The 24,421-nt window shown below is 40.9% G+C and overlaps 1 pseudogene; it reads left to right on the forward strand.

The window, feature by feature from the left end:
* Positions 1-234: 234 nt before the first annotated feature.
* The window catches only part of LOC110306520, a 33,946-nt pseudogene continuing 9,759 nt past the window's right edge, over positions 235-24,421 (forward strand).

The raw sequence follows: 24,421 nt of genomic DNA on the forward strand, positions 1-24,421 counted from the left end.
ATCCTGCACCAACTTCTTAGCCCCGCTGGCCAAAGTCATCCATGACAACTTTGGCATTGTGGAAAGGCTCATGACCACAGTTCATGCCATCACTGCCACCCAGAAGACTGTGGATGGCCCCTTTGGAAAGCTGTGGTGTGATGGGTGTGGGGCTGTCCAGAACAGCATCCCTGCATCCACTGGTACTGCTAAGGCTGCAAGGTCATTCCAGAGCTGAACGGTAAGCTCACTGGCATGGCTTTCCATATTCCTACCCACAATGTATCCATTGTGGATCTGATATGCCGCCTGGAGAAACCTGCCAAGTACGATGACATCAAGAAGGTAGTGAAGCAGAGGCATCTGAGGGCCCAGTAAAGGGCATCCTGGGCTACACTGAGAACCAGGTTGTCTCCTACGACTTCAACAGCAACTCCCACTCTTCCACCTTTGATGCCGGGGCTGGCATTGCTCTCAATGATAACGTTGTAAAGCTCATTTCCTGGCCTGACAATGAATACAGCAACAGGTGGATCTCATGGCCTACATGGCCTTCAAGGAGTAAGAAACCCTGGACTACCTACCCCAGCAAGGATACTGAGAGCAAGAGAGAGGCCCTCGATTGCTGAGGAGTCCCTATCCCAACTTGGTCCCTGACACTGAACATCTCCCTCACAATTTCCATCCCAGACCCCCATAATAACAGGAGGGACCTAGGGAGCACTTCCTACTCTCTTGAATACCATCAATAAAGTTCACTGCACCCACAAAAACAAACGAAATTAATAATTGAGGTTAGATTCTTGAAAACCTTCTGCTTTGTCTTCATTCCTTTCCTTTGGCTGAGGACTGATGAGAACTTGGTCAGTGTCTTGCTGCCCCGTGGAAAGTCACCTGGGGACCATCTACTTCATAAAAACCATCAGGCTTTAAATTAAAATGTTTCATTTCAGCCTGGACTCACAAGTTGAACTGATATAATTGACATTTCTGAGCTCTGCATCTCCAGGCTAAGTTCCGAGTTTGCCTCTGAGAGCTGCAGTGTAAGTGCCAATCACAATACCTTAGCTTGGGTTGGTCAATTTGAAAATCTCTGAGAGGACATTGGTTTTTTTTTTTTTTTTTTTTGGTATGAGACTTTTACTATATAAGATGGAAATCTTCAGTGTGGTTAAAATTTGCTTCCAGCCTTTATCATTTATAAATCTACAAAGTGAGATGTGAGTTATCATATGAAGGTCTCATGGAGAAGAAGCCCATGGAGAAAGAACTCCTTCCTTGGACTTTGCTGATGTTGGAGATGCTGGTCAAGTCAGGACATCAAATGAAGCAGTTCTGTGTAAACATGGAGGTCCAAAGACAGTCTGCCTATTTATTGAAATTGCCCAGTGAAACATAAAGAGATATTAACAAGAAGAAGAAGAAGAAGGAGAAGAAGAAGAAGAAGAAGAAGAAGAAGAAGAAGAAGAAGAAGAAGAAGAAGAAGAACCCTACCTCAATAACCACCTTTGCATTCTATCTAGTTTGCTTAACACAGTTTATTTCTTCTAAGTCATGGCACATAATCTTGTCTGTGCTTTTCTTGGAACACATCTTTTTGATCCAGAGCCTCTTCCTGTATGTCTATAAGTTGTTTGTCTTTGAACTACTAAACTAGCAATGCTTAATTCTTAATGTCTAAATTATAAGGTCTCAGGAGTTGATCTAGCCCAGACATGTCTTCATAATAGTTTAATTTATAGGGCAATATTATGCATGATTCATATTAATACAATACAGGTGTGGAGATGGAGGCAATCCCTCAAAAAGGTTCCCTCATCCCAGATGACTCCAGTTTGTGTCAAGATGATCAAAACTAACCAGCACATGATCTAAGAGCTCACTGTATTAGTTGCTTTTCTGTTGCTATGATAAGAACCACACAACTAGAATTTCTTAAGAAAGAGTTTATTACCGGGCGTGGTGGCGCACGCCTTTAATCCCAGCACTTGGAAGGCAGAGGCAGGCGGATTTCTGAGTTCGAGGCCAGCCTGGTCTACAGAGTGAGTTCCAGGACAGCCAGGGCTACTGAGAAACCCTGTCTCGAAAAAANAAAAAAAAAAAAAAAAAAAAAAAAAAAAAAAAAAAAAAAAAGAAAAGAAAAAAAAAGAAAGAGTTTATTTTGGCTTATGGGTCTATAGAGAGTCCATAATGGAAAAAGCAGCCTGGCAATAGAAGAGGGAAGCTGGCTGACTGCATTTCAACTGCACAGAGTACGCAGAGAGACCAAACTGGAAAGTTAGATGAGGCTGCAAAACTTCAAAGCCCACTGCTAGTAATGTAGTTCTTCAGTCAAGGCTCTGCCTTCTAAAGATTCTATAACATCTCCAAACAACAACACCAACTGAGGACCACGGATGGAAATACATGAGCCTATGGGGAGGGGCAATTCTCATTTAATCCCCAATACTTACCTAAGTTATTTTTGAATTGTTTACTGTATCCTTTCAATTTTCGTGATTTAAAAAATTAATTGAAGTACAGAGCTATTGACTTTTCTGTATTTATTAATGAAACCAGTAGTGTTCTATAGTTTTTTTATGAACCTTTCTTTGTCTGAGCATATCACTTTGAATAATGTTTATTTAAATCAAAGATTATTGATCTTTTCAGGACTTGGTTCCATCTTGCCATTAGCCTAAATTTAGACACATGTCAAATAGGTTGTCTTAAATACATGTAACTATAAGAATTCAATGATTTTAGTCATTTCTTTTTACTACTTTATAAAGCTTGTCAATATTTGCTAGAAAACTCCATAATCTTTGGTGATGAAAACATAATAAAATATTTCTTAATTTGTCACAAAGGGGCAGAGATGTGTGGGGCAAGTGGACTGTGCTACCAGACAAAAGAACTGTTAAGGTTGGGTAGGAGTGGAGCCATTTTCTACCTACTCTGGAACTTGTAACCATGACACCCCACTGAGAGGACCATGACAATCAGTTACATAGCATAACACCTAGAGTCCATCTCCATGCAAATAGAGCATCACTAACATCTCAAACTAAGCCAATAGGAGACATCTATCCCTAAATCCCACTCTACTCCTCAATGTTTATATAGTGCCTGTCCCCATGGAGTAAAGCACAGAAGCTATTTAACTGATGGACATTTGAGGGTAGCTGTTTTATTGAGCTGTAACACTTGGGGGAAGAGTTCTCTCGATGGCAGTGCTGCCAAAGTTCATGATATCATTTAAAAAAATCATTGCCGGGCTGTAGTGGTGCACACCTTTAATCCCAGCACTTGGGAGGCAGAGGCAGGTGGATCTCTGTAGGTTCATTGACAGCCTGGTCTACAGAGTGAATTTCAGGACAGGCAGGGCTACACAGTGAAAATCTGTCTCAAAAGAAAATCATTATTTGTTATTATTTGATAAGTTTGTGTAAAATTTGTTGGCCATCATTTCAATAGTGTAATGGCCAAAGAGAGAGCTACAAGTGTCTTTTAAGAATATCTTTACCGCTGACAGGCAGGATGTATAAGCAGCAAGAGATAGTTTATTCTGGATCCAAATGTGAGTGACTACCATCTTGGAACACAGATTTAGGCTATGTCAAATTTCATGCTCCAATGTTTTTAGCAATTTAATGAAGTTTATTATATTAACAGAGCAAAAACGTTGTTAAGTTAAGGCATAGAACAAGGTTGTAGGGGATTGAAGGTGAACAAATGTTAACTACGGAGATATCAATGCCTTGGTGGGTGGGTAAGCGGGTTGTAGAACATGAGGAAATCTCTTCTGTATGTTTCAGATTCTATTTGATGCCATTTTTAGCTTGACTTGGTGGTAGATAGGGTTGGTTTGTATATTCTAAAGGAATTGCCCAATAGTTACAAGGATATCAGGCCCCATAGAGAGGCAGACAATGAATGGCCATGGAAAGTTGCTAAAGATGGTCCAGATAATTTATACTTAGGCTATGAATCTGCAATATTTTGTTGATGCAAAATCACAATTCTCACCTCAACAGTGACAAGAAATAATTTATTCTCTAGCCAGAATATGAGTGGCCTAGAAACACAGATTCAATGTACCTCAAATTCTGTGTTACAATATGATAACAGTCTTATAAACTTTTTATAGTAACAGAAAAAAGAAAATCATAAAATAAAAATACCTTTAAATATACCATGAAAAATATTAGGAAGGCATGTTATAGAAAAAGGTGGGAATCTGAACAATAGGCCTCGGTGATATCTGATGACATCTTTAGCTTTTTGGTTGGTGCAAGCCTGGTGGTCTGTTTGTATATTTTAAAGGATTCAGTCATCATAAAGATGTTAGGTCACATGCAGAGGTAAATATAAATGGTTATTGAGAAGCCAAAATAGCATAGAATAATTTGTAATTAGGTTCTAAACCTGCAATATTCCATCCTTTACACAATCTTTGAAGTTGTGATTATTCTGTGGTCAAGAAAGGATGCCTTCTTTACAGGACATTTTACAGGACACAATTTCAACGCCCCCTAAACACTGAAGCTCTGATCAGTCAGTCAGCCTTTGTAGGCACTGCTTCTTTCTAGGAGCCTACCTTCATCTATGGGAAAAAAGTCACGTAACAACCTTTCGGAATGTATCTACATCATTAAGCAGTACATAAGATACATTGTAGATATATTGATTTTTGTTTCTGGAACTTGCTCATATGTTAATGGAGGCAAAGAAATCCCATGACTCCCCATCTGCAACTAGAAAAATAGGAAAGTATAATTCAGTTCCAGCCCAAAGGCCTGAGAACTGGGGTATGGGGAGTGATGATATAGATGGTGGTCTCAGTGTAAAAGCCTGAGAATTAGCAATGATCACATTTAAGGACAGGGAAGGAAAGATGTTTCAGCTCAAGCAGAGAAAATGAATGAATCCCCACATCCCCTGCTGTTTAGTTCTAAGTGGAATGGGAGAGGCATGAGGTGGGAGGTAGGTGTGTGTGTGTGTGTGTGTGTGTGTGTGTGTGATTTTGGGATTGGTAGGTGTGGAGTGTCTTCAACATCTGATGGTACCTATCATTGTTGAGAAAAGACTTTCTTCACTAAATCCACTCGTTTAATTGCCAATATCTTTTAGAAACACTCTCAGGCACCCAGCCTAATATTTTACCAGCCAACTGGGTATCCTTTAGCCTTGTCAGTTTGATACGTAAAATTAATCATCACACATATTTCATTTATGTGTGAAATATGACAATGTGTTATAGACATATTACCATTTATCTCAAAGGAGAAAGAAATAACGTTAGTTACTCTATGCTTCAGGGCCATGGTTGTCTAGATTTGGGCAAATGCATTATCGGAAGTGGTTTGTACAATGTGATCCACATGACAGCCAGAGATTCCAGTTTCAAAATGTGAATAATACATTTCAACCAGAAGGTAGATACTTCATTGTTTGTTCATTAATTCAATAAGGATTTATTTCATGGCATTATGTTTCATGTTTTATACTAGTACTTGAGATTCATCAGTTAAGAAAATAGACAAACATTTCTGCTCTTGAAGTACTTATAACCTTTTTTAGAATGAGTACTTTCTGGACTTGTTAATTCAGTTTTCTTCCTGTTGGGTTTGGACTACTTGAAGCCTTTTCAGAGTCTAGACTAGGCCCTTTAGGGTAATATTTTAGGATGGGGTTGTAGGGGGTCCATGGTAGACAAATGTTTATCATGGAAATATAAAACAAGTATAGTTTCATGTTAAAATTCCTTAAATCAGAGAAGTGATCATATTTTGATTCTGACTAGAGGAAAGAAAATGCAAATTGAAGAATTTAGGAAATGTGTGAAAATATCTATGCATATTTATATGATCACATAAACGTATTGGGTATCTGTGTATATACACACAGATGCAGTGCAGTGAAAAGTATTCTTAAACAAATGCTTTTCAAGATCCCGGTTTTATCATCCTCGGGAAGCAGAGCACACAGAAGATATTTTAAGCAACACAAAATGAACAGAAGCAGTTTATCACTATTGTACGTTAATTGTGGTATTGATATGTAATCAACTCTAATGAATCCAACAGTCATTAATTTGAATGTAAAAACTGAGCCTTGTCACAGTTAACTAATCACTGCTGTCCATTTGCATTTCATAAATGTTACTCCCATCTGTGAATAGAGCCATGCTGTGCTGCTGCTGGGTCGGCACGGGGAGCCAATTCAGGTTGGAAATTACAGCCCTCGTTTTGACCATTGGTCTGGTATGTTCGTGCAAATTCTATGGTGCTCTGGTTACTAAACAGCAACAAAACTTTGCTATCTGAAAATTGCATTTTCTTATTAGTAGACAAACCCAAAATTTCATCAAACAGTGGTTCTCCAGGAAGTCTGCAAAGTCAAGGCTATCTTTATAATATGCAGACTCCCTGTTCATCCTGCATTCATTGCCAGAAGCTACATGACATGTGGCATAGTCGTTCTGACTTTAACATGTAGTGAGTTTATTATTATTATTATTATTATTATTATTATTATTTTTGTTTTTTTGAGACAAGGTTTCTCTGTGTAGTCCTGGCCGTCCTGGAACTCACTCTGTACACCAGGCTGGCCTCAAACTCAGAAATCCACCTGCCTCTGCCTCCCAAGTGCTGGAATTAAAGGCGTGTGCCACCACACCCAGCTATTATTATTTTTATTATAAATGAATAAATTAAAAGTTATATACATAGTTCCTTTTTTTTTGCTTAAATTTCCAGTATTAGAATATTGGATAAATCTCACATAAAGCTCTTTGAGGACTTCTATATGTTTTAGATTTTTTTCCATTTATTTATTTTACATTTGAGCTTATAATATAGGTACACCATTTCTCCTCTCTTTTTCTTCCCTCAAAGGCTTACATGTACCCCTCTTTGTTCTCTTTAAAATTTACGGTCTCTCTTTCTTTTAATTGTTGATTCATGTATATATGTATATACATATATATCCCAAACATAACCTGCTCAGTTTGAACAATGCCATTTGTATGCATCTCCTCACAATTGACCCTTTGGTGTTGGACAAACAATTAGTGTTCTCTGCCCTGGAGACCATTTTTGCTGCTCTCAGCATTCCTTAGAAGCCGTAGTTCTTTGTGTAGCATTGAGGCCTCTTGGGCTTTCCCCTCCCTACTTTAGCTTGTCTATTTGTTCTTGTTAGTTCATGTTTATGCAGTAATGTTGGTGAGACTTTATGGGTATAGCTTTTGACATTTCTAGGAGACACAGTCTCATAGCCCTGATTCTTTCTTAGTTGTTTATTATTATTATTATTATTATTATTATTATTATTATTTTATTTATTTTCTTTGCATCCTGCTCACTGTCCCCCCTCCCAGCCCCCCTTCCACAATCCTTCCTCTCATTTCCATTCCCCTTCTCCTCTGAGCTGGTGGGGGCTCCCCTGGGTATCCCCCCTACCCTGGCACATCAATTCTTTGTGAGGCTAGGTGCTTCCTCTCCCACTGAGGCCAGACAAGGCAGTCCCGTGAGAACATATCCCATGGACAGGGAACAGCTTTTGGGATAGCCCCCGCTCCAATTATTCAAGCTGCATATATGCTACATATGTGTGGGGAGGTCTAGATAGCCCTGATTCTTTGGCTCTTACAATCTTTCTGCCTCCTTTTCTGAAGTGTTCTGTGAGCCTTAGGCATGGTAGTGTTTTACAGATGTAAAATTTAGAGCAGGACTCTACAACTCTGAATGTTAATTGGTTGTAGTTTTCTGTAATGGTCTCTCTCTTTTATAAAGAGAAGTTTTCTAAACGAGTGGTATATTTTGTCTCTTTAAATCATATCAGGATAGTGATGCCTACTTACTTTCTGGTCCCATTTGATGGGATTATTTTAGTCTATCTTATTTTTAAAGCTAAGGTAAGTAGAAAGGTTTGATATTGCATGCGAAGGTCCTGTGGGTTGAGGGATAGGTAAATAGAGCCCCTCCCAAAGCCTGAGATCATGTGCAGTGTCATCAGGGGAGGCCAGAGTAGGTTGAGGGACCAGGGCTAGATTGGCAGGTTGAGAGAAGGCATGGATGGCTAATCAGGCTAGACGCTGGATAAGGAGGAGGGAATTGTGCCCTATTTTTTCCTTAAATTATACACACTGTGTGTGTTTATGTGTGGGTATACAAACTTGTAAGAAGAAGGTGTCAGATTTCCTGGAGCTGGAGTTACAAGCAGTTGTGAAAGATGCTGGATATATCTCCTGCCTACCTCTTCTGTAATTGTAAGAGGATAAAAGGATTTTGAGGTCAGGGATATCTGCATTGCTCATTTAAGTTAATATAAATCTTTGTTTAAGAAAGTTAGTGTTTATAACATTGTAAGCAGAAATAAAGATACCCTCAGGAGACCCTTGAGCTCCTCCCATTGTCTAGAAGACTATTTAAACAATGGTTCCCAAGAAACTGGAATTTCCTTAGGATTTACAACCTGGGAAAATGAAAAGGCCAACTCCTGATGCTAGTTAGCCAGGGGAGGAAATCTCCCAGGAAAAGATTTCATAGAGTCCTGATAATTTGTCATACCACTGCAGAAGGGACTGGAGCCAAGACTATGCTGGGCCAGTGGTGGTCAGGATGACACCTTGAATGTGACTGCTAAGCATATATAATTGCTGCCTTCTACTTAAATGTAAGCCCTGTTCTTTGGGTATGTGTTCACGTTTATGTTTGTTCCTTTTCTTAGTGTGAATACAAAATAAATTTCCTTTGTCTGCTTTTCAACATTCCTTGTCTCTTTTATTGGCTTATTGAGAACCTAGCTTTTTAGCATTGTCTAGACTGTGACCTTAACAACCCTGGTGACAATTTATTCCTCGTGCTATAAGTTTTTACATCAGTCTTCAGGTAAAATACACCCGAGTCTGCAACAAATACAAATAGAATGCAAGCTCCTATTACAAAGACGAGCTGAGGCAGAAGACATTTAGTCAGTGTTACTGGAACAGGGCATCAGACTTTATTAGGATGACTGACTCCATGATGAAAGTACCATTTAGGGTGTAAAAGTCAGGATTTATACAGTACCACCTACCAAAACTAAAACAAAGACCTAATCCTTCAAAGTCCATAGTTTTAGGTAAGTCTCTAAATGTGTTAACCTTGCTTTTGGCTCCTGTAGTTCTGCTTTTGTCTAACTCTTCTTGTTAACTGAATGATGTCAACCCAGAACATGATATTGATGATATTTATCTGGAAAAAGGCAAGGTGCTGGAATCCGGAATGTCCAGTGTCTGGCTGACTAATAACAATCTTATTATGGGCTTAAATTCATGTTCAAGCAGTCTTCTCTGGTAGATATCCCACAGCAGTTAGGCAACTATGTGTATGAACCATCTCTCCATCATTCCTTGGCTTTAGTTGCTTTTGGAAGGTCTGGTAAAAGTGACTTTTTTCTTATTAGTTTTGAGACAGGGTCTTACTATGAAACCCAGTGTGGCCACAAACTCAAGATCTCCTGCTTTCACTTCCCAAGTGCTGTGGTTAAAGGCAAGTGTCAACATGTCCTATGTGACATTTAGATTCTGACAACTTCCCTGTTGTTTTTGAACCGTATTAGATGAAGACATCTCTGATTAATCCCATGATGGTTGGTCTCAACTCTCACCTCTGGGATGTGATCTGTCCTAGTCAGTCTTCCTTGATGCCCTGTTGTTAGGGGTAAGTGACAGATGTAAAGGGGTTAGTGCCAGTAACTGCTTTTTGCCAATTCTAAGCCACTAAGAAGTTTAGAAACAATGGCTCTTAGGCTATATCTATTTGGAGTCTATTCTTATAGTTTCATTCTGACTGTCCTGTGGGTGATGTCCTAGCAACTTAAAAATACTGCTCATGTTCTTTTGCTAGAAGCTGTACTTTTGCAGACTGTTAATAGGGAGTTGTTATAAAGCTTTTTCAAAAATACAACCAACAAGAACAAATATTTAAAGAAAATTTGTTTAAAAACAAGTACTTGTTTACAGATGCTTACAAAGATATTAAGTGAGTGATGCCCAATGCCTTTGACTTGCTAGGAGGCGCTGCTTGCAGCATGCAGCATGCAGCTTATCCTTGCTTTAAGGAGAATACTCACAATACAATTAGGAACACATGAATACAGACCTGGGATAGGTAAGTGCCACTAACAATTCTTGTTTGGAGGGTACCAGTAAGTTTTCTCCTAACTTTGCATCTTAGAAAGCTTATAGAAGCTGGTCTGCACCTTCAAGGGGACAGATCAGCCTGTCTCCCCATCTCAACACCACACAGTCTGCAGGACTCCCAGGAGATCTGCTGCAGCCAGGACAACAGGTAGGAGAGTCACCCAAATAACCCCAGCAGCTGGGAGTCCCCCCCCTCCAGGTGCCCAACAGAAGTGGGACTCTTCCTCTATGCAGGAAAGTCATTTCCTTTATGGTCTGCACCTGTGTGGGGGCAGATCAGTCTGTCTCCCTCTCTCTCCTCCTTATTCTCAGCACCGCAGTCTGCAGGGCTCCCAGGAGATCTGCTGTAACCATGGCAACAGTCTGCAAGTCTCCCAGGAGATTGGCCGCAGTTAGGGCCACAGATCCCCCAGGAGATCTGCAGCAACTCAAGGACATACGAGGCAGGCTCCACATAGAGTCACCCAGGCCAGCTAACACCAGAGATTACCAGATGGTGAGAGGCAAGTGCAAGATCATAAGCAACAGAAGCCAATATACTTTGACAGCATCAGAATCCAGCTCTCCCACCATAGCAAGCCATGACACCCCAATACACCTGAAAAACATGATGGTGACCTAAAATCCCATCTCATGAAGATCATAGAGACCTTTAAGGAGAATATAAATAACTCAAAGAAATACATGAAAACACAGTTAAACAGGTAGAAGCCCTTAAAGAGAAAACAAATAAATTCCTTAAACAAATACAGGAAAACACAATCAAACAGGTGAAGGAATTGCTAAGACCTGACCACAGGTCAGGGTGATGTAGGAGTGAATGTGTGGTTGGGAGAGTACCTCTCTTAGAGGCAAAGGGGAGGGGGGATGGGATGGGGGTATTGCGCAGGGGAAGGGGGACAACATTTGAAATGTAAATAAATAACATGATCAATAATAAAAAGGAAAGCTTATAGGATAGATCAGAGATAGATTCAATACATAAAGGAGATATTTAAAATTAGGATGATTTATTTTACAGTTTAATTAAAAATCTTAATTGTGCATGTGTGTACACACATTCACAGACAAGGGTGCCAGAGCCAAGTACTGGGGCTGAAGTTATAGGCTTTTCTGAGCCATGGGATATAGTGTCTAGTCTCCAGTCGAGCTGAGGTCTGAACCCCAATGGTCATAATCCACCTACATGACATGGTAGACATTCCCTCATGCTTCTGGAACTCTGGCCCCTGCCTAAGGTACCACCTCCCACAGCCCCCACAAGAGAAGCATGGACAGTAGTCACATAGACAATGACCCAAGCTTCTGACCTTCAGGCTAAACTCCTCCCCAGTTACCTAGCAACAGTGAAAAGGGGTGCTCAGCCCTCGCCTTGCTCTCTCCTTTGTCCTCTAATCTCTCACTTCTCTCACTTCTCTCTCCTCTTCCCTTTCTCTTTGTCTTCTTCTTTCCTCTCCTGTCTCCTTTTTTCTCTCTCTTTCTCTCTAGCCTCCCCCCCTTCTACCTTCTCTCTTTCTCCGTGCTTTCTATAATAAAGCTCTTAAACCATAGAAAGTCTCTGCTTCTTCAAGACCTCCTGTGCACTCTGGTCAGTGTTGGGAACTCCTTCCCTCATCCCTCTCTCCTACAACCCTGGTGGCACTAGCAAAGTAGCTCTGGGGTCCCCAGGCATGGCTGCCCCTTGGCCACCCCCTGAAGAGTGGGATAGAGGAATGCTCACCCAGGGATGAGTGGATAGGGTAGGTAGCAGCCCTCCCACACCTGACTGACCAGAGAATAGGGAAACTCTGGTGGGGCGTGGGACTCTTTTCCCTTCCCCCACTCTCCCCCCCACCCCAGGCCTCCCTTTATTTTGTTCCCAACAGGTTCTGGGAGTCAAACTCTGGAACCTGTGTCATCTCTGTAGATGTAGTTAGCTTGATTATATTGTAGAATGACAACAAAGTTCTATATATACCAACTCTCTTAGGGTTTTATTGTTGTGAAGAGACACCAAGACCACCAAAAATCTTATAAAGAAAAATATTTAATTGGGGTTGGCTTACAGTTAATTGGTTTAGTCCATTATCCTCATAGTGGGAAGTATAGCAGTGGGAAGTGCAGGCAGACATGATGTCAGAGAGCAGTTGAGCGTTCTACATCCAGGTTATCAGGCAGCAGGAAGAGAGCAACACACTGAGCATGGCTTGCACATATGAGACCTCAAAGCCCATCTCCAGTGATCACTTCTTCAACAAGGCCTCACCTCCTAATAGAACCACTCCATATGGGCCTATGGGGGGCATGTTTAGTCAAATAACCACATTACATTCCTTGGCCATATCATAATACAAAATGCACTTAGTCCAATTCAAGAGTCCTCATAATCTATAACAACTCCAAACACTTGATTAAAAGTCCAAAGTCCAAAGTGTCACCTGAGATTCATGCAATTTCTTAACTGTAATCTCCTATAAAATCATAATCAAAAAGCAGATCACATACTTCCAACATATAATGGCACAGGGTATATATTACCACCCCAAATGGTGGAAAGGGAGTGAAAGATCCTGACAGAATGTAAAAGGTCACAGAAGCCCTGAAATTGGCAAGATAGATTTCATTGTTCGCAGAACTAGCTTCACTGATTTAGAAAAATAGAGGTGCACAATGCTCTGGCCACTCCTTGAACCTGTGTGTCTGCCAATGTTTTGACCGTTCCTTGAACCCATGTGTGTGCCCACTGATGAAGCCCATTGCCAGGTGTTTGTGATATTGGTTGCTGGGAAAGAGTCTGAAAATCTCCCCAGCAACCACAGCCCGGCCAATCTGGATTTGCTACACCTGCACCAGACTCTTTCCTTGTACCCCTCCCATACCCATTTCTTGAGAATAGACACTGTTTAGATCTGGAAATCCCCTACTCCCCCCTTCTCCTTCCCCCCTGAGGGCCTATAAAAAGTGGGACCTCTTTCCCCTTGAGGTCGACTCCTCTACCCCTGCGTGGGATATGAGTTGTCCCCAGAGCTCTGGCTTTCCCGGAATAAAGCCTCATGTGGTTTGCATCAAGCTTGGTCTCTTGTGAGTTCTTGAGGGTCCTCTATTGTCCTGAGGACTGAGCAAGGGGCTCCTCTCAGAGTCTTTCAGGAGCATAGTGAAGAAATACTGTAACAAAGCAAGACTGAAAACTAGCTGAGCAAACTCCAACCAACTGATGTCAAAGGGCCTTCAGATCTCCAACTTCTTTTAGCTTTGTTGACTACAACACAGTTCTTTCTCTTTGGCTGGTTCCAGTACTAATTAACAGTTTTTTTTTGGGCAGGTATCCCACAGGTCTGGCATCTCCAACATCTTCTTGTCTCCAAGGCAATCCAGGCTTCACCTTCATAGCTTCACACAATGGCCTTTCTAGGCCTAAGTGGCCTTCCAGAGTCTCAGAGAAATGTTCTATAACCCCTTTCATCTATCCATGACTTTATATCCAGAATTCTGAGGCTGAAGCTGCTAAATTCTGCTGCTTGTTGGGGCTGGAAGATTACTCCCCTCACTGAAATATACCTTTATCAGCTTTCTGTTTTCTATGGTTTCCTTTACTGCCTATTTATGACTGTTCTCGAACTATCTTTGTAGATTAGGTTGATCTCAAACTCAGAAATCTGCCTACCTCTGCCTCTGGAGTGCTGTGTGTGGTTAAAGCTGTGTACCACCATACCTCGCTCTAAGCATTTCTTTAGTTGCCTTTTGTACTTTGGAGGCTTGGCTGGGTAGAATCTTTCCCTCAGGTCACTACTCCTTTTATTCCAGTTAAGAACAGGATTTTCTTTAATCTGTTTATTTTCTAGATCAGAGGAATTAGCTTCATTCCATTTCCTGGTACCAACCTCTGTCTTAGGGTTTTATTGCTCTGATGAGACACCATGACCATGGCAAATCTTATAAAGGAAAACATTTAATTGGAGCTGGCTTACAGGTCAAAGGTTTAGTCCATTATTATCATGGCAGGAAGCATAGTGGCAGAGATGGTGCTAGATAGGTAGCTGAGAGTTCTACATCCGGGTTGGCAGGCAGCAGGAAGAGAGAGCCACATTTAATGCGGCTTGAACATCTGGGAACTCAAAGTCCACCCAGTGCTCACTTCCTCCAACAAAACCACACCTACTCCTCAAGTATCACATATGAAGATATGTGACATATTTTAATAATGCCACTCCCTGTGAGTCTATGGGGGCCATTTCTATTTAGACCACTATATTAACTCAGCTTCCACTGTTCACATAAATCCCAGTAGTATATCTGTACTGGTGACAAAACCAGAACTTCAGAGCTCTTGTACATGTAAGGAACTGTGCTAGTGACAACAAACACACTCATTTCCAATGTACAAATGCACCATGCAATTTCAAGTCACACATTTTACCAAGACACAGAGACGTAGACCAGGGTTTCAAACAGGAGGATCGCTCAGATGCCAAGATTTTCTTCTGAATTGTGCTGGTTAAAAGTAATGAGAACAAGCCAGGTATACTGGTGCATACCTTTATTGCAACACTGGGAAACAAAGGGAGGCATGCATCATGTAAAAGTATCTTTTATTCACCTGAGTTAATTGTCATCTCTGAGGCTTATTGCCTCTGTCTGCAACTGAGGCTTAGTCCTGGAAGCTTCTAGCCACTGCACAATCTAATCTAGTCTTAGAATGTTTTCAGCCTCTGAGACTTGCTGGTGAAGAAGCTCACCCTTTTTTTTTTTTTTTTAATTTCTGACCTCTGGTTGTCTGGTTTAACTCAGCTGTTCTGGATCACACTTCTCTCCAAGCTGACTGATTCAATCTAGCTTCTCTCTCTTAGCCTTTCCTAAATTGCTCTGCTTGGCCTTGTTCTAATTTTCTGATTCCTTCTCATTCTCTGGCTCATTCTATCTTCACCTGTGTCTAGCTTATTCTCTCTCTCTAACTTGTCTCTGTACAACTGCCCCAGCAAAACTGCCTCCTCCTCTTCCTCCTCCTTTCTCTCTCTCCCCCTCCCTCTCTCTCTGAACTGCCCCCCCCCCTTTTCGAGATAGGGTTTTTCTGTATAGCCCTGGCTTTCCTGGAACCCACTCTGTAGAACAGGCTGGCCTTGAACTCAGAAATCCACCTGCCTCTGCCTCCCAAGTGCTGGGATTAAAGGCGTGCGCCACCACTGCCCGGCTTTCTGCACTGCCCCTTAAGTAGCTTCCCTTTCTTCTCTTCTCATGAGAGTTGGGCAGATCCTATTCTATCAAATCATTTTCTGATTCATCACTTTGTCTGCCACTCAATTAGACATCACTTTCAAACATGGGTGCTTCCTTCTACAAACTAACTTTACCTTCATTGTTTGAGATTAAAGGTATATACTAAGGGCGTGTCTGCATTCCAGGAAGAGGGATTAACAGTGTGTGCTGAGGGCTGAGCCACACCACAACTAGGAACAGTTTTTTTTTTCAGTAAACGGCACAATCTTGGTGTTCACAATGTGATCAAATATCCAGCAACACAAGTGGATCTCACAAGTTCAAGGCCAGTTTCATCTACCTAGTGAGTTACAGGACAGCCAGTGCTACAAAAAGAGACCCTGTCTCAGAAAAAATCAAAACCAAAACCAAAACAAACAAAAAAATATTCAGTAATGTTAAAAGATTTTCATTGGACATCTTAAATGTCCAAATATAGTGCATATTGCATAAAACAGACCCCTTACTGAGCACATTGCCTGCGTTTTGTATGTATTAAACTCATGTCTATAATTCTCCAAACTTTTGCATAACACAAAGTTCAGGCATATCACTTTACACATTTCTAGTCATAAACACACAGGATATTAGATACTAAAGTTATATTAAAAATCCTTGCTTATACAGTGGTCACTTAAAAGACTAGTATATGTGGGAGCAATCGACCACATTTTGATTGAGTTTAAGGCCCACTCTGTGAAATGGAACCCATACTTTACATTGGTAAAGAGGTCAAGAACCTGAGACCAGACAGGCCACAGGCCTAGGGGGGAAATGCTATTATTATGTTAAAGGAACATAGCAATAAAATGACTCTTAATAGCATATCATTATACCCACAGATCAGTGCATATGTTTGTGTTCATTGTCAAGGGGAAAGTTTCCTTAGCTATTTCCTTGTCATTATTTTTATTGTTATATAGATAAACTACCAATTTTTATTTATTGATGTTTTTAATCTTACCACTTTGCCAAAAATGTTTAACAGCTCTAAGGGTTTTTATCATGGAAATTTTCTTTCTCTTTCAATTATGACAGATAGTTTTGCTGCATATCATATTCTGGATTGGCAGTTTTTTGTCTTTCAGAACTTGAAATACATTCCAAGTTGTCCCTGATTTTATAGTTTCTGGAGAGAAATCTAGTAATCTAATTCTTATTGTTCTGCCTTTATATGTGATTTGGCATTCCTCTGTGGCTGCTTTCAAATCTTTCCCCCCCTTTTTGATCTGTATACTTAGTGACTTAGTATAGTTCAACAATGGGAACTTCTTTTGTAGTCTCCTATGTGTGATGTTCAAAATACCTCCTATATATGAATTGGCATTTTCTTTCATAATTCTTGGTAAATTTCTGCTATGGTTATGTTAAAAATATATTCTATGCCATTAGAGTTACACCCTTTCTTTTTACCCATGACCTATAGATTGTTCTTTTCATAGTATTTCATATATCTAAAAAGTTTTGTTCTTGTCATAGTGTCTCATGTATCTGAAAAGTTTTGCTGTAACTTCTTACCAGGCTCAATACTCTGTTCCCTCCTTGGTCCATTCTATTGCTGAAGTCTTCAAGAGGGCATTCTATTTTTGTTTTTATTCTTACCTCATATATTACATCTGCTGTTGTCCCTGGCCCTGTTTGCATACCTCCCCTCTACCTGAGATCCAGCTCCTATCCCAGGGACATCAACCAAACAAGGCGTTATAAGCTACAATAAGACCAGACACATAGTACCACATGAGGAATAGACAAGAAGGAAAACCCAGTAGAAGGAAAAGGATCCCACAAGTAGGCAAAAGAGTCAGGGGCAGGCTCTGAGCCCACTGTTACGATTTCCATAAGAGCATGGAGCTACTCAGCCATAACGGAGGGCCTAGAACAAATCCCTATAGTCTCCCTGACCTCTGCACATCCCCATGAGTCCTGATCACTTGATTCTGTGGGCCGAGTTCTCCTGGTATGTCCCTGACCCCTCTGGTTCCTCTGTTCCTTCCTTTTGAGGACTCCAGAACTCCACCTAATGTTTGGCTATGGGGTTCTGTATCTGCTCTAGTCAATTGCTGGAAGACGGATGTCTCCTTGTCTTCTTTGATGATGATTCTGCTAGGTTCCAGTCCTAGCATACTCTGCAGGCAGGACAAACTGTAGGTTGTAGGTTTTGTGATTGGGACAGTGTCCCTCAAGAAAGCATTTTTATTGAATTCCTTTTTCATATATTAGACTCACTTTCTTGTTCATTCAGATGATTTTCTGTGTTTTCTTAGAACCCATTCAGGAGTTTGTGTTTTGTTTGATTGTTTTTGAACATAAAAACATAATCATTCTTTATTTTTTGTCTGGCCTTACATCCAATCCATTCTGAATGTAGGCTGTTATTGTCAGCTTAGTAAGGTTTGATGGAGTCATTTGGTCTTTCATGCTCCTGTGGTTTGTATTGGAATTTTCAGATATGGAGTTAGGTTCTTGGTTTATTTTGTTTATTATTTAATTTTTTACTTGCTTCTCTGTTTTAAATTACTCTTTTTCTAACAAAGAAAGGGGTTGCATTGCCCAAGAGGGATTAAGGTGTTATAAACTTTCATACCTAGTCTTGGGGCACCGGACACATTTTCCAATATTCCTCTACTATTAGAATATTATCTGTAAAAATAGTCACTCTCAAAGAAGCACCATACTGTCAAAGTATGGTAACAATCAAATAAAATGCCAGCCATTCCTTAAGCATCATATATTCTAGGAAGCAATGAATTACAGTGTGTGTGTGCTAACATATTAGTTAATTTGGGTGAGTGGAAGGAAAACGACAGCAATAAGAAAAGAAAACCCAAGGTAAGACAAGTTGTGAATATTGGGTTGACAGAGAAAAAGAGGAGGGGACAGTAGGGACCAAGGAAGGGAGATGGAGGCAGCTTTGGCTGAAGGATGACTGGAAGGAAGACGTAGAGATATAGTTAGGTGACATATGCTAGTCCCAGCTCTTGGGATGTTAAAACACAGAAATTCCTCCAACTCTTGCCAGCCTATGCTGTTGGGAAAGGACAGTGGAAAAAGGGTGAAAAAGCATGCAGACAAATAACCATAACACACACACACACACACACACACACACACACACACACACTAATGGAGAGAGAGGGTGCGAGTCTAGACTAGGAAGGCAAGCAAACCTGTTTGTTGATAATGCTGGATTCTGTCTCAAGGGGCAGTATCCTGCTGCTCCTGATCCAGCAATTAGTATCATGTTCCTTGCTCTCAGTTTCCTGAGAGGGCAGATCACAGAGAATCTCAGGCTGCAGAGCTGCCAACTCAGCAAGGGTCTTTTTGTTTTTAAATTTTTTAAAAATTTATTAATCATTTTATTTGTTTACATTTCAAATGTTATACCCATTATCAGTCTCCCCTCAATGAATCTCCCATCCCATCCCCTTCCCCTTTGCCTCTAAGAGGGTACTTTCCCACACACCCACCCACCCACTTCCCAGTCACCCCTCTAATATCCCCTTACATTGGGGCATTAAGCCTCCACAGGATCAAAAGCCTCCCTTCCCATTGATGCCAGATAAAACAATCCTCTGCTACATATCTAGCTGGAGCCATGGACCAAACCATGTGTACTCTTTGGTTGGTGGTTTAGTCCCTGGGAGCTCTGAAGTGTCCGATTAGTTCATATTGTTGTTCTTCCTATGGCATTGCAATCTCCTTCAGCTCCTTCAGCTCTTCCCCTAATTCTTCCATTGGGGTCCCCAGGCTCAGTCCAATAGTTGGGCTGTGAGTGTCTGCATCTGTCTTTGTCAGGTGCTGGCAGTCACTCAGAGGACAGCCATACTAAGTTCCTGTCTGCAAGTACCTCTTGGCATCAAGGGTCTTCTTGACATGGCATTCTGCAGCTCTCCACTGTTCTCTGACAAGCTGGCTTCTACCACTTGGGGCGACTGTGTAGTTCTGCTTCAAATTGGTCAGTGGTTTCTTGGACTCATCAGATTGCTCTCAGGTATAACCCTTCTCTCAGACCTACGGTGTTGTCAGGCTGGCCTCCTGTGGTGTGGTCCTCATTGCTAGAGTCTCCATACTCCATGGCCTGATTTCCACATTGCTGAAATCCACGCTTCAGTGTCCTCTGCCATTCCTCTTTCTCCTCTGCTGTGACATCTGCTGAGCCTTCTTCATACTATTCACTGTTGGAAGTGGCGCGTTCCCCCTCCCTGTTCCCCTGGAACCCCAACTGAGGAGCTGTGTTGATGCAGCTATTTTTGACTTCTCTGGGTCATACCATCCTTTTCCTGTTCTTTTCTGGAATCTTTTCAGTTCTTTTGTGGCTTTCTGGAGCTTTCTTTTTATTTTCTCTGTGATGTTAAACCTACCTTTCTTCCGATTCTTTCCCTAGCTCACACAGAGGCAGTCTTTAGTTTGCCATGTTTCTTGGACGACAGCACATAAGTTTAGAAAAGAAATATAGAAAAAAAAAAAAGAAGTAGCCAGAGGGTTTTAATCAGTTATTTTTAGGAGCTCTAGGGTGGATTTAGTTTTGCCTTATGCTTCTTGGAAGTAGAATAACACACAAACATTTATAAAAAAACCTAATCATCTACAATTCTCCCTACAGGAACTTAGTTAGAGTTATTGTTGCTGTGATGTAATGCTATGACCAAAAGCAATTTATGGAGGAAAGAGTTTATTTCATTCACAGTTCCATATAACTGCTCATCATCAAAAGCAGTGAAGACAGGAACTTATACAGGCAGGAGTCTGGAGGCAGGAGTTGATGCAGAAGCATGGAGGGGTGCTGCTTACTGGCTTACTCCTCATGACTTGCTCAGCCTGCTTTCTTATAGATCCCAGGACCACTATCCCAGAGATAGCACCACCCACATGGACTGGTCCTTCCCACATTAGTTACTAAGGAAATGCCCTACAGTTAGAATTTATGGAGGCATATTTTTTAAATTGTAGTTTCCTCCTGTCTGCTAACTTTAACTTGTGTCAAGTTGACATAAAACTAGCCAGTACAGACAACAAGAGAGCACAAATTTGATGTGCTGTGATGAGTGTGTGTATTTTGTTATACAGTTACAATGGATATCTACTCAATACCCTTACTTCTATGTCTCAAAAGGTTCAACAGAACCACAATGGCTCAACAGAGCCTCAAAGGAACAACACAATTTACATTCTCCATCTTCCGGAAGACATCAAACTCCAATTTCTTCAAAACAGCTTGCAAGTTGACAAATCTATGGCACAAAGGGTACAATATCCCAAATAGTTCCAAAGCCCTGAAACAACATAGAAGAACTCTGAAAGACAAGGCCAGTCACCAAATGACAGTCACTGAAACAGTTCAAAAGCCACCCAGAGACTTCCCCACCATCTGATTCATTCCATCCTCAGACACCAAACCCTGACACTGTTGTTGATGCCAAGATATGCTTGCAAACAGGAGCCTGGTATGGCTGCTCTCTGAGAGGCTCTGCCAGCACTTGACTAAGACAGATGCAGATACTCACAGCCAACAAATGGAAGAACAAGAGAATCAACTAACCGGACCCCTCAAAACACCCAGGGACTAAACCACCAATCAAAGAACATACTTGAGCTGGTCCATGGCTCCAGCTACATAGGTAGCAGAGGACTGACTCATCTGGTATTAGTGGGAGGGGAGGTGCTTAGACCCGTGGAGGCTTGCTGCCCCAGAAGAAGGGGGATGTTAGAGGGGTGAGGTGGGAGTGGGTGGGTGGGTGAGAGAGTACCCTATTAGAGGCAAAGGGATTGGGGATGGGGTGAGGAGTTCATGGAGGGAAGACTGATGAGGAGGATAACATTTGAAATGTAAACAAATAAAATGATTAATAAATAAAAAAATGTACTTAAACTGGATGAAGATATTCTAAAGAGATGCCATGGCTTAGTAATTAGATTTTGGGGTCTGTGGATCCCAAGAGATGGCAGTTCTCCTAGGAATCCCATTATGAGAGAAGAGAAAGCCTAAAGCTTAGACCAGCCAGAGCGGGGAAACCTTCCCCCTTAAAAGAAACTTACAACTTATTAGAATACCTTACAGAAGAGACAATGATAGGTCAATGTAGCTGTGAACATAACTTGACCAGGGCTCCTTAGATATCAATAATTCTAGTTTCCTACTTAAATTTTAACTTTACATCAGGAACCCAAAGATGGACTTGGGGATTCTAGAGCTCATTGTTTTTTATTTCCTGATGTGACCACATTTGATGACTCTCCTCTGTCTGATGATTTTCACTGTGAATTTGGCTGTCTTAATGGCTTACTGAGGATAGCTAGGTTCACCTAGCTTGTTGGAGCACAGACTGTGACCCTAAGTTTAGTAACATTTATGACAACCATGAAGTGAGCAAAAGGCACAGTTTGGGCTATCTGCTATCTGCAGAAATTTAACCATATGTGAAGAGAAAATATTGAATATCCTGGCCACTACTGGGATAGTTTCATTCCAGGGACATTTCCATTTTTTTTTCTCTCTCTCTCCCTCTCCCTCCCTCCCCTCCTGTCCTTCCATCCATTTTCTTTCCTTCTTTCCTTCCTTCTGCCTTCCTTCCTTCCTTTTCTTTTTTCTCTTTTGGTTATTTTGAGAGATGGACTCACCATGAAGCCCTGGTTGTCCTGGAAATCATTATGTAGACCAGGATGGCCTTGAACTCCCAGAGATCTGTCTTCCTTTATTTCCTGAGTGCTGGGATTAAAGGCATGGGCCATCACACCTGGCTGAGAGACATTCTCTAATCTTCCAACTTCAGACAACATCAAATCCGTTTTGCCTTTTCTTGGTGAAGCAGAAGAATGACTATTTATACTTTTATTTTTATCAGAAAAAAAAAAAACTAAGGCACCACGTTTATAAAAAATACTGCTTTTTGCTTAGGCAAACTTCCACTTTTAGACCCTGATAGTGGTCTATGTGAGGCTGCCTGGAGGAATAGTCTCTTCTGAGAGAGAATGCAGAGTGTCAGGCAGATCTTCTTAGGATTTTACTTGATTCTTGCATCCGAAGAAGAAATAGAAAAGGGTGAATTTTTGACTCAAGAAATGTATAGAGCTTGACAATGAAGTTCTATAAGTGTTTACACCAAGAAAAGGGAAAATAACACATGATGCTATAATCCTTGAGAGAAATTCTAGTGCCATGTGTCCACTCAAGACCAGAGACAACACTCAGTTTTTATTCTTTTGTTAAAATAATTATATTTCTTTGGAGCATTGAAACTTGTCTGTTGAACAATTTAGGATGGCAACAGACTGTGATGACTCTTTTGTATAATTAATTATAAACTTGGTACCTGTGGAAGCCAGAAAAGAGTATCAGATTTCCTGAAATTGCAGCTAAAGATGGCTATGAGCCATCATGTGGGTGTGGGGAGCTGAACTCAGGTTCTCTGCAAGAGTAGCAAGTTAGCAAGCGCTCCCAAATCCTGACCTGTCCCTTTAGTCCACACTGTGTGTGTGTGCTTTTAAAATCTATTTATTTATTTACTTATTTAGACTGTGTGAATGTATGTGAACTACATGAGAACTTGATGCACATGGTATAGTTCCTGAAACTGGAGTTACAGGTGGTTGTGAGCTGGAAATTGAACTAGGGTCCTCTTAACTGCTGAGCCATTTCACCAGGCCATGTCCCTAACTTTTTTGGAGACAAGGTTTTATTATAAAGCCATAGCTGGCCTGGAACTCACTATATAGACCATGTTGACCTTGAACTCAAAGAGGTCCATCTGTATTTGTCTTCCAAGTACTGGGAATAAAGGCAGGCCCCAATCAACCAGTTTTGCAAGCATTGATTTTGCCAAACTATAGAAAGTTTATCACTTAAAAATTTTGTCTTAGGGTTTTTGATGCTGAGAAGAGACACAATGGCCATGGCCACTCTTATAAAGGACAACATTTAATTGGGGCTACTTTGCAGGCTTGGAAGTTTAGTCTATTATTACCATAGTGGGAAGCATAGTGGGAAACATAGCAGCATACAGGAAAACATGGTTTTGGAGAGGTGTCTGAGAGTTCTACATCTGGATCTGCAGGTAGTAGGAAGAGATAGTGATACTGGGCCAGATGTGAATATCTAAAACCTCAAAGACCACCCTATGTGTCTATGGGCCTATGGGGGCCTTTTTCATTCAAATTATCACAAACTTCAACTGATTATTGGTATATGAAAAAACCCCCCACAGTACTTTTTTGTTAACCCTTTGATCTTTGTAAAAGTCTTAAAAATTAGATCCAATCTGAGCTTTTAAAAAATTCAAACTGTGGATAATGATTGTCCCAAAACACATTTACCATTTGTTTTTTCTTTTCCAGGCACCCATTAACTGTACCATAGCCCATTCAGAATGAACGGAGGCTGAGATAGTTGACTGTTCAGATTCTTGGTTCTGAAGCTGTATAATAGATAAACATGAATGATCAGTTAAAAAAATAACAGTTTGTGTGATTTATACAGTATTTGCTTATTGAAGAAATGGAAAAAAAATACAATGCAGTTGTGTTGCGGGGCAGTGGTGGCTCATGCCTTTAATCCTAGCACTTAGGAGGCAGAGGCAGGCAAATTTCTGATTTCAAGGCCAGCCTGGTCCACAGAGTGAGTTCCAGGACAGCCAGGGCTACACAGAGAAACCCTGTCTCCAAAAACAAAACAAAACAAAACAAAACAAAACAAAACAAAACAAAACAAAACAAAAAACAAAACAAAACAAAACAAAATGCTATGTGTAAAATTCTGCCAATACATACCAAGATGAATACATACCAAGAAAGTAGCAAATGCTTCCACTTGGGACAGGTTTTTCTCAGAAGTTGGGGGTGGTTGATTCAGTGGGGATAACAGTGACTGCATTCAAATAGGCACAGCAGGCTAGAGCACAGCTCTGGTTGGCTCTGTGCCATGTTGAATATCTTTTTTTTTCATTTTTTTAAAATTTTTAATATTTTTATTACATATTTTCCTCAATTACATTTCCAATGCTATCCCAAAAGTCCCCCATAGCGCCCCCCACTTCCCTACCCACCCAT

The sequence above is a fragment of the Mus caroli genome, chromosome 12 (genome assembly GCF_900094665.2).
Source record: "Mus caroli chromosome 12, CAROLI_EIJ_v1.1, whole genome shotgun sequence".
In the NCBI taxonomy this organism is placed as follows: domain Eukaryota; kingdom Metazoa; phylum Chordata; class Mammalia; order Rodentia; family Muridae; genus Mus; species Mus caroli.